General features: G+C 31.0%; 1 long non-coding RNA gene across 1 annotated transcript; it reads left to right on the top strand.

Moving 5' to 3' along the window:
- The first annotated feature begins 4,511 nt into the window (after positions 1-4,511).
- On the top strand, positions 4,512-5,163 carry LOC142230230 (uncharacterized). Its single transcript, XR_012720611.1, has 2 exons — positions 4,512-4,851; positions 4,921-5,163. It is a non-coding gene; the product is annotated as an uncharacterized LOC142230230 (long non-coding RNA).
- The last annotated feature ends 735 nt before the right edge of the window (positions 5,164-5,898 follow it).

The raw sequence follows: 5,898 nt of genomic DNA, 5'->3' as shown, positions 1-5,898 counted from the left end.
CAAAACTTTTAGAAAGTTTTTTTTTTTCAAATACTTTTTAAAGCAGAAATTTTCAAAATAATCCAGGACTTTTGAAATTTCTTTAGGCTTTAATTTTTTGTTTGAGGAAATTTTTATTTTTCTAATTTTAGTTTATTTTTAGAAGATTTTTTTTATTGATTGGGGGGATTGACAATTATTTGTAGGTTCTTTTTAAGAAAAATTATAATAATTTATTTTCATTTCATAATAATTGCACTCATTTCATATATATTTTTTATACCGAACATAAAATATGCATCATAATTAATTATTTCGGTTTGGTTGCATTTTCTTGTAATTATCATAGAAAAAAAAATTCTTTGCGAATTGATTGTGTGTGAAAATGTGGTGTTTGTTATTAATTTTCTTTAGCTGGTCTTTAGTAGTAATAAGTTTTGTTGTTGTTCATAATAAAATTTTTCTTTGAGTTTTGTTTGTTATTTATTATTACGATGTTCCGCGTAGTATTTTTGGCACGTCCACACCGTTCTCACGTTCGCATTGAACTGAACCAGAGTATCGCCGTTTCAAAAGAAAATGTTCGGTTCGTTTGATTGTAGCAAACCGACTGAATACACAATATACAACAGCTAGGCCGACAACGGCGGCAGACGATACACATTGGCTTGACTGCTTGCTTGCCTTTTGGGGTCTTTCCATGCTCTTTCTCTCACTCTCAAACAAAGCACACAAGCCAAACCATAGGCCAGCATGATAACTAGGGCTGTCGTTCGGGATCGATTTTTAAAAATCCCGGGATTCGGGATTTCAAAATATTGAATCCCGGGATCCCGGGATTTTTCGAGATTTTTTTCGGGATCCCGAAATTTTCGGGATTCTTTAAATATTTTAATTAATTACAATTTACAGCGCCAAAAAATTGTTGTACATTAAACCAATTTATTTAATTAATTCAATTTTATTAACAACAAAAGAACATAAGAGTAAATTTAAAAGCAATTTTAAATTGCTATCATACTTAGCGAAAAAAAAAATAAATGAAAAAAGCCATTTCTTATCGCAATCTTACTCAGCAAACATTTTAAGGATTAGGTTAGATTAGGCGTATTTTCGTATACTTGTGATAATCCTTTTGTACTTCGATTTAAGTAAAAATATCGCAGCATCCAAATTTTTGTCAGATAATCGCGATCTTGTCATATTTTCGACGGACCTTTTATCATTGCTTTTTATTTTATGTGGCACGAATTCCATTTCACATGAACTCATTATTCAAAGGTCCTTCTCGTTTATTTCGATTTTTGATGAAATTGTGCTCTTTAGTATACCTCATGTATAATAAATTCTTACTCAAGATGTTTATTAACTCAATTTGTCGGTTATGAAATCTAAGGGCCGTTTACACTGAGTGAAGACTCCAATTTATTAATAAATAATCTTAAAAAACCACAATTTTATCACATTGGTATTATTTTTTCGGGATCCCGAAAAATCCCGGGATTCAAAATAAAAAATCCCGGGATTCGGGATAAATCCCGTCCCGAAAATCCCGGGATTTCGGGACGGGATTTATCCCGAGTGACAGCCCTAATGATAACGTCAACAACAATGCTTTGTTTGCTTATTTTTTTGTTTTTACATTGTGTGATGGGGGACTTTTTAGCTAAGAATACTCAAAGACATTATACACCATAGTATAGTGGAAAACCAAAGAGCAAAAGAGAATCAACATCTGAGATATAACTCACTTGGTTACAAACTCATTGTTACAAGTATTTACAAGTTACAAGTATTTTATACGAATTTTGTTTGAAATGAATTCAGAGAATATACCCCTAAAACAACAACAAATCGACAGAGATATATTTTCCTCTCTCTCTCTCATTCTCTATATTTATAAGGTTTTTAATTCACCTTTTTATTCAATCTCTTTGAATGCCAGAGAGCATATATTACATTGCTATTGCTTTGTTAGTCTTAAGAGTAATCTAATTTCTCAGAGTATTATCTCTTTTTGTAATACCCATAAAGAATCCTCTTTTTTCCCATTAATAATCTCTTAAAGCTTAATCTTCGATTTGCTCTTTCTGCATTGGATATTTGTATGTTTGTTTCATTGGATATTTGTATGTTAGTTTTCTGGCTGTTTTCATTTTTATATCTTGTCAAAATTAATGTCTGGTTCGAACCATATTGGTGTATGTGTGTGTGTTACATGTTTTTTTTAATGCTGCCGCCTGGCAAGTATCTGTGAGTATGTAACCGCTCATTGTTGCCTGAGTATTAACAAGAGAAGAGGTTTATTTTTTTTCTTGCTTCTGTTTCTTTTACTTGTTCAGTGTGTTATTAATCAACTCAAATATTTATAAATAATTCAAGACAAAAGAATACGAAAAAATGAAGATGAAAATCGTTTACTTTATTGTTTTTGTTTTTTTTTTTGGTATTTTAAATGATTTGATTTGCCATTCAACCAGCCATTGAGTGAGGCATGCATTGGACAGCAAGTATTTATCACCATATACATAAATACAATACACAAATTTAGAGCGAGAATTATTTATTTGAGTAAAATTAAAAAAAAAAAATAAAGCAGGAAAAAAGTGAAATTGAAAAAAATTATCACCATGTTAATTACAATTTTGTTTTTATCATGACGCATAGCCTTCTATACGTATGTATGTAGACAGCTATTTTGCTTTGACAATACCTATAAGTGTTCTCTTTTCTACCTAATTCAACCGTTTGTTATGGAGAGGGGAAGGTTAATCAACTTCATATAATTTTTCTTTTTACAAAATCAGCATTTACATGTTTTTTTTTCATATAAATAAATAACAAGAAGATGGTTATATGAATTTTTTGAGTACGTGTGTGTGTTTACTTGCAATAAGGAAATTGCAATTGAATTGTTGAGATTCATTAAATGCGACATACTGACATGCACATGCACACATACACACTCATTCGTATATATAAACGTACATTTTATAAATTAGGTAGGTAGTGTTTTTTAATAACACCTTTTTTGGTGAGTATTTCTTTTTCGTATGCATTGCAAATCTTAAATCCTTGAGAAAAATAATCAGTGTAGAGATTTTGCTTCCGGTTTTGAGGTGAGGTATATGGTTGGAGTTTTGGGTTTTTGCTTAAATTTTACTTTCGGCATTTTTTCGAACCCAATAAAATTTAGTGTAATATATTAGTAAAAAAATCAGAAATCTATTTAACAGTGTTCATCCATTCGTGTAAGAAGAGTGAGAGGGAGAGTATAAATGTGTAAGATACTAAGAGGCAACCATTGTGATAACCTAACTAAAGTAATTAGTTTGCCATCCGAACTAGCCTATAATAGTTCTAATAATGAATAAACAAAATGAAGCAACTCTCATTTATTGGACATTATCACTATTTGTTGTTGTTGGTATTACCTTGGCTTATAACATAAATAGCTTATGCTGAGGTGAAGGAGAGAATATGTGCCTGATAGAATGAGAAATGTAAGATCGAGAATATACAACTGTAAGAGACAAAGAGGGAACCATTGCTATAAGCTAACTAAAGTAAATAATTTTATAACAAGGGGGTATTGTTAGGTGGTTGTAACTTTTGAAGCTTCTAATCTTTGGACACCACAAAAATGATGAACATTTTGCAGTCCATCGTGGTATTTATTATCAATTGAATATTTTTTATCAATTATTTACAAATTTTACAGAATCTAATGTTATATGAATGTTAACATTAACTTCATTATATTGAAGAGAGCCACTGTAATAGATTGTTAACATTCTCATCTAACCCTACTAACATAGAGATGATCACAATTTGTTGTTGTTGGTAACACACCGACTTTCCACAGTGTAAACTTGACTGTGGATTTTAGGGGAGGGGGAGAGGAAGCTATAACTGAAATCGAGCAAAAGTTTTTCTAAGTTAGGGTTCACAACTTGCAATGTGCATGTGTGAATGAGAAATGCGAGAGGGAATGTATGAAAACGTAAGAGACATGACAGTGAGAATTTTAGTAAGAATAAATATATCATGCAAACAGCAGAATGGGATGAGTAACATTGAAATCAATGCAGTCATCATTGTGGGTGGGAGATAACAAAATGAGTATGGAGAATAATGAATAATTAACATTAAAGAAATATGTAGCTTACGTTAACATTAGATTATTAGTTTAAAATCTCTCAATGCGAGTGAGTAACATTGAGATCTATAAAGTTATCATGGTGTTTGTGAGCCAACCAATTGTCTATATGGAGACAATTAGTATCTACCCGCTTGTTCGGCAAATAGCTATTGTCGCATTTTCCCTACCTATATAAGCACTCCCAATGTTCGGGAGGTTATTATGGTATAGAATAATGAGTTCAAAAAGTACTAAAGACCCGTTTTCTGTATGTATATAATGTACCCTTTCATTACATCCAATTCAGCACCATAAAGTAATCTGTTAAATAATCGATAGATTATATTGGGCATTACCAGTTGAGCATGAAATCGATAAGAAAGACGCTGTCTCTTTCACAGAAAATAAATGAGAGAAAAATTCAAAAATATAATCCAGGGACCATTTAATTTTGGTATCTAAAAGTAATGTACAAAATAGTGTCTCTAGCAAAACTGAACAAAAACACACACTTATGATCGGAATAGAGTTTCGGTGGCTACGCGTAATGCATAAAAAGATATGATATAATCGTAAGGTGAAGTTTGGTTTACTGAACAAAAATAAGCAAAATCCCGCTAGAAGACGTCACAAAAATTCCACTTCTCATAACTTGTTTAGTTGTTCTCTGGGTTGCAAATGGTTTGGTCGGACACGGAGTTCTCATAGAGTAATCAAAACGAAAGAAAAATGTAAGTAAAAAATTAGTAATAATATTATATAGCACCTATATTTATTTCATATTTATATTCAAATTTCAGGTGCAGTTTCTTTACTTTCTAGCAGGATTGGACCTCCATAACAACACATACGCCTAACAATGCAGCGACAAAAGAAGTGCCAATTTGAAAGTAAATGCGTCTTACCACGAATATTAAAATAATTCCTTGTTGTTTGTATAGTCATAACTTAACTATTTTACTTATAAACTAAATAACATATTTAGTTAAAGTCCAAATATAAATTTGGCTTAATAAAAAACTATAAAAATCATTCTAGCAAAATTAGTGCTTATTTAGCTAGCATTTTTTCACTATCCTTTTCAGTGGGTAGAGAAGTGTGTACAAATTATGTGTGAATTTTCAGCTACCAAATTGGTGGTTATCGATAATGCAGAGAATAGTCTATTGGTTATATTCAGCGACATGTTCTCGTTAAACTCTCCGCTAAAACACATGGGGTGTAATGCGGAGCGTAAGTAGGGGTGTTTATAAATTAGTAGCTATATAGTTAGGTATTCGCTGCTTCCCAGAACAAGCGGGTATAGAGACAAATGTTATTAACATTTAAGGCAGATCATGGTAGCTTATAAATACCTCATTCAAATTACACATCCAACTTTAATTAGATTTCAACTGTCATTTGCCTTCTAAAAAATTGGATTTCAAATCCACTAATGTGAATGAGCTATTTTATTATAATTAAAAATTATATAAATACATACAATAATAACGGTTAGTTAAACATTTAACAAGAAATATAAAACATGATATAGATCTTAATGCTTAAGGGTTTAAATGTAATTGTTACGCTTATTTCAAAACAAACACAGTGTTACAATTTTGTATGTAGAATGAGAGAAATTATAGTAGAGATAGATATTTTCAAATAGCATCCTCTCGCTCGATTTGTATGAAGTTATTTTTCGAGTTTTATTCATTTTATAAAACTCCAATATATACACGGATGAAAAAGACTGTTTTTCATATGTTTGGCTATAAACATTATATGTTTGGAAC

The sequence above is a fragment of the Haematobia irritans genome, chromosome 3, assembly GCF_050003625.1.
Source record: "Haematobia irritans isolate KBUSLIRL chromosome 3, ASM5000362v1, whole genome shotgun sequence".
In the NCBI taxonomy this organism is placed as follows: Eukaryota; Metazoa; Arthropoda; class Insecta; order Diptera; family Muscidae; genus Haematobia; species Haematobia irritans.
The sequence above is the reverse complement of the archived record's forward strand: the minus strand, read 5'-3'. Positions and strand labels throughout refer to the sequence as shown.